At 42.4% G+C, this 13,736-nt stretch overlaps 1 protein-coding gene across 12 annotated transcripts in view; it reads right to left on the bottom strand.

Moving 5' to 3' along the window:
- LOC118513650 (potassium voltage-gated channel protein Shaw-like) overlaps positions 1 to 13,736 on the bottom strand; it is a 60,043-nt gene that overhangs the window by 7,768 nt on the left and 38,539 nt on the right. Inside the window, exon 9 of one of the 12 annotated variants that reach the window (XR_004906499.1) lies at positions 11,770 to 12,393. The exons of the other annotated variants lie outside the window; for them this stretch is intronic. The gene's annotated coding sequence lies outside the window, so the exon portion shown is untranslated. The remainder of the gene's footprint in view (positions 1 to 11,769; positions 12,394 to 13,736) is intronic. 12 annotated transcript variants of the gene reach the window in all.

The raw sequence follows: 13,736 nt of genomic DNA, 5'->3' as shown, positions 1-13,736 counted from the left end.
GATAGATTATCCCCGGAAATGGAAGGAATGTTTCTCCAGGTTGGCCCTATCCGGTACGCGAATTCTTGAACCCGAAAGGTGATGCAGACTCGGAGCGGAGAAAAGGGTAGCCCGATTTGATATGAATTTATTCTTCATCAGTAGAACGTTGTGTCCAGTGAGCACAGAATTTTTGGTCCACCGCTTAAAGACCAAACCGAGACGATCGAAGCGAAGAAAGCGAGCTTCAGCAAGTCAGTATGTCTTGTGCCAATTCTCGCCCGGGAATTGGAACATCAAACAGCGGGCAGAACGTGCCGTGGGGATTGGGAACTTTATTGGCAATGTACCGGAACCTGGGGATTTTCGGTGCTTCGGTGTGTACCAGTGGTTCGGGGCAGCGAAAAAGACACACCGGCTCGGAGCTCGGCGGGACTCGAGGGAAATAAGAGTGAAGAACTAGGACATCGTTTGCTCCAGTTGGCTTCCGTTCTTGGGGGGGTTTTGTGTGCTGTGTTGGGACCGATGTAAGATAATAAATAATCTTAGCCGTTCGTAGTTGGAACGCTCGAGCCTCGTAACCCGTTGCAACCACGATAGTTTCTTATCGCAAACTGCAGTGGTGACGTTGTCTGAAGGAGCAATAGTATGAGCAGAGTGTATGTATTTGACGAGGAGCTGTAGCAGCTGGAAAGTATGATTGGATTGCGTGGAGCTAATTTAGTGTCCGGAGGGTAATCTTGACATGGTGAGAATTGAACAAGATTCATATTTAAAAGATTAATATATAACAGGACATTCGGTTGAGGTCTTCCAATCACATATTTTTTCAAAATTTATCCCTGCCAGGATTGGTCGAAGAGCTGAGTTTGGATTTTAAAGAAGAAAATAGTTGGTAAAAAGTAGTTACCTGCTTCAAACAGTGATGGAAGAATCATCAGAGCCTTTGCGACCTTTCAAATCCATCTTTTTGGATAAAGTCTTGTGTCGTGCGAGCCACGTTACTAGATTGATTTAACCTCTTTAGTAATATCTAACCTGTCTGGAAAATTTGAGAGCGATTTAAAGAGTTCTTTGCTGGAAAACAGTTCCAAGCATCCCAGCAGACAGAACCTCCTCTTAGGAATCTCTTCCAAAATAATCCTGGATTCTTGATTAAACGGGGTTTTGGAAAGACATTTGCAAATTCTCAGAATATTTAACTTGATTAATTGTAGCTACAGTAATGATAAAATTAACGTTGATCAGTCTCGAATGCAGTGAGGTTTTGCCTAGACTCTTGAGAATCATTCGGATATCAGAGAGAACTCCTCTCGATCATCTACTAGACATTCTATCGCTATGTGACTTCAAAAACGCACAGGATCCTGATAGCCTTCTTCCTCCAGTTTACTTTAGGTTTTTATTGGAGGTGAACGAGATAAGGGTCCAGCAATAAACGATCCACTGAAGAGAATTGAGAGAATGTTTAATTCGAACTTTATCGACCACTTCTCCAAAGAAATATTAAACACTTGCAACATCCATTCGAATTGAAGCGAATGTTAAAGTCCAGATTAATTACACGCACGGATGATAACTCGCTCTTCTGCTAGTCCTTGCCATTATCTTTTGAAATACTTCTCGGAAAACATGTTGACAAGCAGCCGCATTTATGATTTGTGTCCAGATCGGACAATTGAAAATGCTACCGAGCCACCAATCAAACAGCTCGTACGCATGGGAAATAGCAGCAGCTTGACATCTGATTAGTTTGTATCGGACACGTCCCAATTCTACCCTACCAGGACGTCAGGAAAAACAGTTTTAAAATTATTTGAATATTTATAGCCTTCCACCATCGGTGCCCTTTACCCTCTATGGAAACAGCCCACAGAACCAAGTGAAACGGGTGAACCGGGTTTTAATTTGAATTTAGAATGAATCGAAAGATAATTTATTTGCCGTCCGAGGCATGTTGACGCGCTCGGGGTCACATTGAAATCGGCCGGCCCGGCCAAAAAAGGTTGACAAATTGCTAATGATTTATAGGATCGCGTAGCCGTACCGTGCAGGCAGGCAGAACTAGGCAAACATCATAAATAATGATCATAAATTGTGCGTCGAACGGCGGTGCGAATCCTTCCGGGGGCCTCCGGTGGGTTAGTTTAAAGAGCTGCGTAAGAAATAAATGCCACCCCCGCCTTAGGTGGGGGAGGTGTTCCTCCGTCCGACGTGACGTAGAAAAGCAGATTAAGGAAAACAACAAATCATCAATGATCCAATCCCCGCGTCGAGATGGATGAAAGCCGGATTATGAGCGGGGACGCAAAAGCTATCATCGATTTAAATGGAGCTTCGATTCGCTGAACTGAATAATACCTTCGCGAGCAAAATGATATTTTATTTCCAGTGTTTGCCACGCTCCAACATTTCACGATCCATTACGCTGAAGGATGGACGGGTTGGCCAGGTGGCGACTCCGGCCGACTTTTAACGATCCGCTTGTCGCATCACAAATAACTTCACGAATGTCGGCTGGTGTGGTACTTGGGTGCTCAATTAGGCGCGCTAAAAGTTGTTCGGTCTAGACGGCCCAGAGGTTGGAGAGGTAGGATTACGCCGTTGAAAAGGTTTCTGAAGTAGTCGAAGGAAAACGGAAGACGGGGTGAGCCACTAGATGGAACTAAATGGCTTTCCACCTGACTGAACGAAGTAATGGACGAAGCAGATTGATCCGTTTGGAGTAGTTTCTTTTCGACTTAAAAAAACACTTTAAAGCTGTTTAACATATCAAATATGAGGTATTGAACACAAAAAAATCAAGCGTAATTTAGTGCAGCAAGTAAATTCTTCGATACCCTAGACGGAATTTCTAAAATTTATTCAGTACGCGTGTGTGTTATTCACCTCCGAGCGCTCCGGCAGCGAGCTTTTTCCCTATTCCTGGTAGAATAATAAATCGTTCGCATTGCACTTGTGTGCTCATAATGCGGAAGTGTATTCGGTTCCAGGCGCGAAGTGTACGTGAAAGTGCAGCCTCGGTTCGATATAAATTACTCGTTTCGTTCGTACGTGAAAATCTAGCAGAGCAGATCGATCGCCGGAAGTGCTTGTAGTGCTTAAATATGTTATGAGAAGGAGGATACGGTGTGTGTGTGTTTTTTTCTCTCACCCTACTTTTAACACTTACCGGGGGAGCTTTAAAACAGTTCCCCAAAAGCGTGTGTGTGTGCCTGTGTGTGAATTCAACACATTTGTGCTAGAGCAGTGTGCTTCCGTGGTACGTGACATGATTTACAAACACGCAATACGTGAAGCTACTACCGCCCGCTACCACACTGGTGATGATATTGTTTGCATCTAGCATCTGTTACGAATTTATTGAAAAAGTTCCCATTTCCTACGAGCAGAAGCAGGAAGGAAAAACGCTTATTTGTACCACAACGGAGACGGACGAGCGGTTTGTATAATATCACCGATCGAACAGTCGATGATATATAGGTTTAGGTATGGTGGCCGATCTTAGTGGTGGCCCGAAACCTTATTAGGTTTTGCACAAATACCACGCCGAAGAAGGTTAAACTCATTTGTGTTATATTTATGACCTCTTGGTATAAACGATTAGCGATGCGGGTTGCTTTTTCCTCGTGGTGAAAGAAAATGGGCAGGTTTTGAGAGGGAAGTGTTCTCCGAAATTTAATTTAATATTTGAAGTCATGCAAGATGGATTATAGGGAGTCATGCAAAAAAACATGACGATAAGGTCATCATCGGGTGAATAATTGCATCCGTTGCGGTGAGAGGTTTGGTTTGGGTCAAGGGGGATAAAAAGCCGCTCTTATACCGTTTTGTACAGCTTAGAAGCGATTAGTAAGCGGTGAGAACCCTTAATCGAGCGTAATAGCTGTTTAAGAGCCTATTGAACGGCAATAATTTATAAACATAATCTAATCAGTACAGTATCGCAAGAAGATGGTGATGAGTAATATTGTTGGAGTTTTCTACACTGTTTAAAGTTCAAAACATTGAGACGACGACGGACAAACAATTTAAATAAAATGAAATCTTAAAGCTCATACGGATAAGAAGAAATCGAATTAATTTTTTTCTATATTTTTCATCAAATGGGAAATTGCTAGCCAATTTTAAAAACGCTATAAACTATCAGTTTAAAAAAGTTTTCCTCTCGATAATGATAAAAAAATAATAAAGTCTGAATAGATGTGTACTATGTGAGCAAAATTGCATACCTTCAGGCGTGTCAGTGTTCGAATCAAAGCGCACAAGATAAAACTGTCCTCTTTTCGATTGATTTTTCTTTCTCTTTTTTAAAATTTTCATCAAGAACTAATGCGTGTTGTTTATAGATTCTTAATTTCTTCGTCTATCCCCCATTTCCTCCTCTCACTTACTCTCCTCCAGGCATGTGTTCAAAAAACTGAAATCAATAACCGATTGAAATAAAACCTCGCCATAAATCGAAATGGCTCGATTGCACCGGCACAGTGCTACGCTACGAAAAGCCGATAATCGCACGAGTACAACCATCAATTACCGATAATTGACGCGATGGGGTTGCGCTGAAGTTTGCCGCAGCCGGTTTGTCTGTTCGTGTTTCCTTCTCTTTTCGAACGCTTAATTCCAATGTGAGCAATTGAACCTTCACTGCCTTCCCGAGCCGGCCTGGAGTAGGTTGGGTTGAGTGTGGAAATGATTTAAATTTTCATATGTTCCTCGCAGCAATGGGCAAAAGGTTCAACGATCCTTGATAGTAACAATGGTTGTGGTACGGTGTTACCGTACCGGAAGGATTTTTGCCGGATGTATCCGTGTTGTACTTATTTCCATAACAATCGGTACACCTGTTCCGTACTACAGGTCGGGTGAAAGTTAAATTGAAACAACGGTGGAAAGACAGACAGTGGGGGGCTGAAGAAAAATTGTCCAGGAATATCTTATTTTCGACTGCATAAATAAGAAGCGCCCAGGACACTTGGCTTCATCCCGATTAAACGTTCCGATCGTCCGTTTACCGCGACCGGCCTGACAGTGGGAAATGAACGCAGCTGCCTTGCTAACTCTCGTTACGCATGCTAGGCACGGCCTGTAAATATAATTTCAACTCCCACGAGACAACCGGTGATCCTGGGTTGCGTTTCGTTCCCCGTGCGGAAAGGCTGGCCAGGATCGATCGGCCGTGTTTGTCACGTGCTGTTTGTTTTAGCAGCGATTTCATGACTGTTGACGGAGAGCTTTCTTGGCCAATCAGAGCTGACGGTGCTGGCGATGGAGGGCCCGTGTTCTGGGAGACTGTGTTCTGTGCGTAGAATATCGATTACCAGATGAAGACATGCTGTAAGGCAGAGAGGTGCTACTATGAGCTCCAAGTGGAAAAGCACTTGTTGGGGAAAAATGGTTCTCACTTTCGTATTGTGGCAGAAAATGCTTAAAATGAGATCGATTTGATTACTGTCTATAAAGTGTTTGCTGATAAATTTTATGCGCATTTAAAGCTGTTGACATGATAATTTCTATTCACTTTCTTAGATGTTCTATCGCAATTCGTAATGACAGATCATATAACAAGCCATTCAAGTTCAAGTTACAATACGGTTTCAAACCGTCTTAATTGAAAATAAAATAAAAAAGCTGTCTTTAAGTTAATACTTGAAAATACGCGTTGAAATAAAATTTAATAAAATCGTAAACTATTAAACATGTGATTATAACTCGTTAACATTTCAAAACATGAAAAATGATCATAAAGATTAGAAAAATAGAAATAAAATATTACATCATTTGTATTTATGAAATGAAAAAGGAAAATTCTGCTAACATGATCATTAAAACGAATCGTACCAAAACGAGCAAAGGAAAACTTAGCCAAAAAAGTAATAACAAATGGAACACAGAGATGCAAGCACCAAAGTGTAAGCATCATTTAACGTCGCAACCATTAACGGGCGCACTGCTTGGTACGGGTGCCGGGTGACCGTGGCAATAAAGTTTTTCCTAACGTTTGTTTGATTTGCCGAATGGCGCAGCGCAAAGAAGTCATGCATCCCCAACCTGTCCCCAAGTGGGGATTACCCTTTGCTCCCCTTTCCCTCCATCTCTCTATCCGGGAAAGCCAACCGAGGCAACGCGGCACAATGTAACGGCCTTCTCCTGACGACCGTTGATCGTGACGGCCACAGCAACGCCAAATTTCAACCGTGAAGATTTTCCCGACCTCATGAATATTCATTGACGGCGGAGGGGAAGAAAAAAGTGATCCGGAAAATGAATACAATAAACTATTTCACTTGCCCTCTGTGTGTGTGTGTCGCGGGCAACTAAAACATCCAAATATCTCTGAAAGAAGATGAGTGACGGAAAGAGGCGGAGAAACTTTGCGCCACGAATCAAATGCCACGAGCAGCAGCATTGGAAGCGTAAGGAAAACTGTCGCACCGGATTGCTTTCGCCCAGCCAGCGTGCGGCGAAAACCCGTATCAGTTTGACGTGCGTGTTGATTGAGTTTCCAGCAGAGCGCATAACTTCGTTAACTGCCGTACTGCCGAGAGGAGGAGAAAGGGGAGGAACCTTTTCCCAGGGTTGGTGGGCAATCCGTGTATCGTTGGAACGAATCCGCGCAAGGATACTAATTCAATAACGGCGTCTTCATGTGTACCAGGGCACCAGTGAGGTTACTAGAGCCACCCTCGGATACCCCATTTCGACCCCTGAGAGTTGTACCGAAAGTTGTCCGAAAATAGTTTTCCCTCATTCGTTTATCGCCAATTTTCCTGGATATGGCTAAGCGATGTGACACTTGTACGAACATGGTTACTTCTTTTTTACGAGACGAGTTTATTTGCCGTTGGCATTACGATTTCCAGCACAGATGGACCACTTCCCATGGTAACGTGGACACCGGGACCGGGTGGTGAGAGAGAGATGGTGGGCTGGTGGGCAAATAAAATTGAGCAAAGTTAGTGCAAATAATGAAGCGAAATTTGGAACCGATTCTGTCCCATTAAATGGTTTGGTTGGGAATGGGCAGCCGACGTAAAAAAAGTGTACGTGTCAAGGTTAGCAGAGCGATAGAAGGTTATCGTTTTTGTGAAGAGCCAGAAAGCGATATGAACTTTTGATGAGTTTTGCTGAAGCTTTTTTGTGTTTGTAGACTTAATTTGATAGATTGGGGATCAATAAAAATAAAAAGGTTAAAAATGGGAAAGGAATATTAAAAATCTAATGGCTAAAGTCTGAGTAGAGGAAGTAGCAGGACCTAGAAGTAATACAGAAAAAATCAGAAAACTGCTTCAAACGATCAAGTTCAGAAGAAGAAGCAAAGATTAAACAAAGAGCAAAGAAAAATGTTGAAATAAAATTTTATTAAATTTGGTTGACACAAAGATTACAAAAAAATATGATTTTTACTGTAAATAATCATGAAACCCGAGCTCAAAAACGGTTAGAACTGGCATTTTCACACCTGGCTAAACAAAAATACTCCCAGAGTCACAGCGTCCTTTGAATGAAATGATTTTTGATTGTGTGAAAATGGACAAAGCACAAAGCACAAAGCACAAAGAGAAGGATTTTTTTTATGCAAAAAGTTAGCGTCTTACAATATAAACGTATGCAAAACCGTTCCGAAGAAAGAGCAGTTTCTAGCAGCAGGTTAAAGAGTCGGTCTTTAGGGACAGAACACGACGGAATCTAATTTCTCTCCATTCATAAAGCATCAGCCCGGGGTTTATGGAGCACCTTGGTTCGGTGTGCTGCTACCTTCCGAATGTTTGTCCACACCGGTGGTTGTGTTTGGAAAACATGTTGCACCGGATAAACTTCGACAACACTCAAGCTCAAGAACCATCGACCGGGAACGGCCGAACCCCGGCAGAGAACAAACAAACCAGACCTACCCGAGTGTTCCAGGGGTCGGGAGTGCGCGTGCGAAAGCACAAATTATGGCGACAAACTATAATCCTATTCTTGTTGTTGAAGTTTGTATCTCTTTGTACTGCGGGCCTTCCTCTCTCTCTTCCTCTCTCTCTCTATATGCACAAGTATGTGTGTGGTACAAAGAAGGCTTCAAAATGCAGCAAACAACACGTTTTCGACTCGACAGTTTGCGGTGGGATCGTTTGCGCCGGAAAAGCCGCCAGGGCGCCCGGAAATTCCCCCGAAAACGGTGGCGCACAGCCCCGACACTACAAAGCAATCAGCAGCCCTCAGAAGCTTATGCAAAATGTACCGAACCACCACAATCATTGACACCGGGCAATGGTGCCATGCCATGTGCGTTGTGTCCGCATGTCGTGCCGAATGCATTCGCAACAGTTTTGCCGGGTGTTTTTTCTTCTTTTGGTCGCTTTTTCGCGATTCATTTCCCGGATGTGTTCTGGACCAGTATGCGCGAGTGTGTGTCTGTGGATAACACCGGATGTAGCGTTCACTTCCGGATTTCCTCGTAATAGCTTGCGGATTAACAATGTACGGAACGAAAAAAAAGGACCTAACAGGAACGCTTATGCATTGAAAATGCAGTGCAAAAGCTAACGAGGTGGGAATTTTCTTTTGCCAAAACCGGGTAAAAAAAAAGAAAACAACAAAGTCAACCAACCGCAGCGTTTTTATTCCCGGCAATGATTCTTCACACCCGAACTGTCCGGTCGGAAACAGGGGTAAGGGATTTTCGTGCAACGTTTCGCGTGCCGTCACAATGAAGAGGCTTGCTGCTGGTACGCGAGACGCTTTCATTCGTTCGGTACTGCATTAGAAGAGACTGATTTTTCGCGTATATGAGTGGTTCTGGGGGGCACGTTTTTGGGGAATGAAATTTTATCAGCCGAATCTGGACCTGGGAAAATGGGGTAGGGGATAAAGAGCCAGAGGGAGCTGAGGGATGGCTCCGTTTGGCTTTTGTGTGTCATTCTTTACGACTACTGCAGCGTGCTGCTGCGGCAAAAGGTCATAAAAGGGCCGATGAGTTTTTGTACGGTTTTGCATCCATCTCGGGAAGGAGTTGATGGATGTTTGCTTACACGAACAAACAGATACTCGTGAGCAAGAGCAAGAAGAATTGCCGTTTTGTGGATTATTCAGTAAGGTCAACGAGAAGGGATAGAGGTCAACATAGCTATGAAGCAATAAAGAATGTTGTAATAAATTGAATTAAATATCAAACGGGTAGCTTAACATGATTGAAATGGTTTAAAATTATTAAGGAATATCACTCCAGCCACTTGAAAGAGTAGACATGGTACGTTTGATATTGATGCAGCTATGTGTACAGTAACGACCCAAGTAACGCAATAATCGGGTTTCAAGAATTTTAAAATTTGGTGGAATGTTGAATTTGGCAGATATAAGTGTTTTCTTTAAGTCTTAATGCAGGAAAATTTACATTGATATTGTAAGTTAAGGATATTTCAACGTAAATAATAAATTATCAATTTTAAAACGAGCAAGTTTAAGAATTTCTCCACACACCGACAACCGAGCATTCCCGGGATAAGGCAAAATAACAGGGAGGAAATGCCTTGTTAATTTATTTGTACTAGTAATCGTCAACACACGCGGTGTTGTCAATACGGCGTCAAGCCGTCCAACTAGAAATATAAATAAAATAAATAAATAAGTTTAAGAATTCCGAGATAAGTGTTGGGAGATCGAAAGTTTACAGCATTTTGATTGAATTTTCACATAAAAAATTGTCATATCCTTCTCTTTGAATTTTGGTTGTCGCGGAACTCAGGAACTTCCCGTTCCGTATGATCTTCATAGGTTATTTTACGATTCTTAAAGGAACTCTTAAAATAGGTTTAGCATAGAAATACTCTCATAAAATCGACTCTTTTCCAAGAGCCATTCGTATAGTGAACATAAACCTCTTAACAACACCTTGCACTGTTGGCCATGAACGTTAACGACCGCTTCGAAATCACTCGAACCTTATGCCGTCATGGAAAGAGAAACTAAGAATTTCATCCAGTCCACCAACTGAAATCAATCCCCAAAAATCCCCTTACCCAAACGCAAATGGGAAAACTTTTTGTTGCGACCGATTCGAACGATTTCATTTCGCCAAAAGATTATCACCCGTCAGGCGCGATCAAGCTAACAGCCGATAATATTATCCAGCTGGTGGCGACGTTCATCAATTTTCACATCAACCACCCACGGCAAAACCCCTTTTTCTTGGTGGCTTTGTGCATTAACGGGGTACATGTGTAAGCAACATGGACCGGTAGATCGTTTGGCTGCAACACGACACGCTTGAAGGGATGGGGATTTGTGAATGTGACACATAAAAACGGAACTACAATCGAGCAGCGGGAGTTACTGCGCCGCTCGTTACCAGCGCTCTCGAGAACGGATGGCGAACGATTTCGTTCGGTGGGACGATAATGTCAAGGGGTTCGTTTAGTGAGTACGCCATTGATTCGAACGGTTATGGGCGATCTATCCCGAACCGAGCGAACTGTTTTGCACGAAAACTATTTCTTGGGAAGCGGTTTGAAACGATACGCGGTACGGTGCGGTGCAAAAAGTGGAATTGCATCATTTAATGGAGCTTGATTTGGTACGACGAATCAGTGAATGACGCAAAACCGGGCCAGCGATGGGATCTGCAACTGACGGGTTTGATCTTGCAGAAGGGCAAAGTTGTCCCGCGAGTGCGAAAGAGAGATAGATAGAGCGAGAGTAAAAGACATTTACATCGAATATGAATATTTAAATAACATTACTGGAAGCAGTTACGATAGCAGTCCCCGAGTGTGAGATGTACGGCTAGCTAAAACATCGATAGTAACTTCCCAGGAAAGGGCTTTAATTCCACAAACATATCAATATAATATTGAGAGTTCTACACCTCTACTAATCACTTGAGCGATCTTAATTTAACTGGAATACGAAATAAAAAAACATTTGAGGGTAAGCTTTAGTTGTGTAAAATTGATGAATCAAATAAATTGTAAACCGATTAGTAGATAATTTGTTAACTGCAGCTTACAATTTAGGAATGAGGAGGAGTAAAAGATCATTCAGTAAATAAATAAAGGTAAAAAATAAAGACAAAGAGGTATATGGGAACAAAGAAAAAAACAAAAGAAATTAAGAAAGAATGAAAGAAAACAGAAGACGAAAAACAAATAAATAAAGAATTTAAGGAAAAACAGACATAAAGACAAGAAGTAAATAATAAATAAATTTGGCAAAAAAACAGATATAAAGAAGATTAAATGAATCATAAGAAATAAAAAAACCAATAAAATTAATGGTAAGTTTATTCATTAATTAATCAATCAATCCATAAAGGAATTCAGAAGAAAACAAAACCAAAAAATGATTGAACAAAAGATAAATAAAAAAATCAGAAGACTGACGACAAGAAAATGCTACTGATGGATAAGATGAATAGATTTTACCTAAGGAGTTATTCAATTTCTACAGACAAAAAATAGAAGATAAAGAAGATAAGACAATCGTATTTGTGCCTTTGAATAAACAAAAATATTAAAGAAAGGAAAGTAAAGACAGAATGACACAACAATTTCCCCGAAGAGAGTTACGACAAATAGAGAAGAGAAACTGATATTTATCAACCCTATCTTTGGATGCGACATTCAAAATACAAAACACAGTTCTGATATGGATAAAGAAATAAAATACACACCAGACAACATCCAACAACGAAAATGGGATAGCACTAATCACAGAGACACAGACAAAACATGATACGCTGATAAAAGAGTTGTATTACTCGCTACAGATCACGACACAGACCGGATATTAAATACTTCTCAAACGAACCAGTTCCGAGTACAGTGGCAGTGGAAAACAAGCGAGCATATACAGCACATTCCGTCCGTTTCTGCTTCCCCACAAGTACACCGGCCCAAAGTGGCCGTACCGGAGCAGTGCGAGTTCTCGAGCTGCTCGAAGGCATCACAGCTCAAGCGACAAGCGGTTGGAGTAATAAGAGCGTTCGGTTTGCATTTTCCACACTCGCTCCACCTAACGATGACCACCACACAGTGAGCAATTATGTTTAGCGCGAAATAATGTTGTCTCAAACTGTCGACCAGAACCAAACCCCCCTTTTGGCCAAACCCCCTCGGGTAACGCGCAATGGACGTTTCATTTGGGCGAACGTGTGTGTTCCGGGGAGGGGGGTGTGTGGACATTTTTTTGTTTACTTTCCGAATCCACCGGAAACGGCGCATGTGACACACGTGACACGTTGGTGCGGCGGTGAAGTCCGCTCTTAGGTTAGGTTGCAGATCGTTGCTGCTTCGCGGTGGGCACGGGAGTGCGGCGGGACGGGTACGGGACGGCGTGACGCGTACAGTCGTGCAGGGATTAGCGCAAAAGCTGTTCGTTATAAAAGCTGTGCCATTTTGCCACCCGCTTTGCCTATGTACGCTGAGGCGGCATCTAGTGGGAGGGGTGAAAAGAAACAGAACAGTGGGTGTGGGGGGGGGGGATGATGGGGAGCGGGGGACAACAGTTGAGGGAAGCATTTCATTAGCGATGGTTGAGTGGTGGCGGTGTTTTAGATTTGTTGTATTTTTGATTGTTTTCTTGGAATGAAGCAATGTTTTCTGTGCTAACTTCAGTTTATGACTGGCTTGTGTGACAAATTGGATGCCGGTATTGGTGTGTTTGTGGAAGCATAATATTTTCCGAGTACAGGTTTTCCAGTTCTTTTTATGTTTAAAAAAGGCCAAAAGAATGATTTGTCACACAAATCACATACTTTTAGGCTTCGTTCGGTCGATCAAAAGCGCCTGAAGTAATGCAATTTGCATAACATAAACAATCTATCAGCGTTTGAAGTAGCTCGCTTCCAACAAATGTACCTTTCAGTGTAGTAGTGATCAGTGTTTCGAGTGCCCGTAGCCATTTTCAGATGAATCGTTTTATTATTTTCGTTATAAAGCAAAAAAAATCGTTTTAACATAATAAAGATTTTACAGCATGTTTTGCACGGTGAATCGTAAATAAAGGAATAAAGTTAAAAACCATGTATCGATCACGATGCGAACAAAAGACCATTCTGAACCATGCACACATACGCGCACACACTTACATACATATATACCCAATGCGGTTAGGCAGCCAACCAATCAGGATGATTTTGGGGGCTTTTATCGACGGACGACGACATGACGAGGGATAATCTGGTACGCTTTAATCCGTTTTTTGCGTATTTGTGAGAAGGGAGGAGGGCGTTTGTTACTGGGGGGGAGGGGGGTGAAATGGTACCACAAATAAGGATTTATGAGACGTTGATTGGATAATAAAATAAACGTTTGCTGATAAGGGTAGCTACGTTAGAGTGCTAAATTGTTTCCATCCATTCGTTGAACTCGGTCAGTAAAATCAGTACAGGCGAAAGTTCCATCCAAAATGAGCTTTTATACATGAAAAGGCGAGAAGTGAAGTGTACACTTGCTGTCCAGGTCCATGAATTGGTGGCAATTTGTGCTAGCGCTGCTTAACATAATTTACGATTTCCTACAGTTCTACCAGCTTGTCGCTCTTATTGCTCTCTTAGCGCGCGCAGATTGCCTACCTTTAGGCGCGTGGTGCTAGCATCCCGACCTGACGAATGTTCGAAAGCGAAGCCCGCGACTCATTGCGCCTCGTAATGAGGCCGTACCAAAATTCGCCCGAATCCATTTGCTGATGAAGCTACCATTTTAAGCTAATTAACTAAACTAACTCGTATGCACGGCAAAGAACTCCTGGCGCTGGCAGAATTTTTGGGCTCATTT

The sequence above is a fragment of the Anopheles stephensi genome, chromosome 3 (genome assembly GCF_013141755.1).
Source record: "Anopheles stephensi strain Indian chromosome 3, UCI_ANSTEP_V1.0, whole genome shotgun sequence".
NCBI classification, from domain to species: Eukaryota; Metazoa; Arthropoda; class Insecta; order Diptera; family Culicidae; genus Anopheles; species Anopheles stephensi.
The sequence above is the reverse complement of the archived record's forward strand: the minus strand, read 5'-3'. Positions and strand labels throughout refer to the sequence as shown.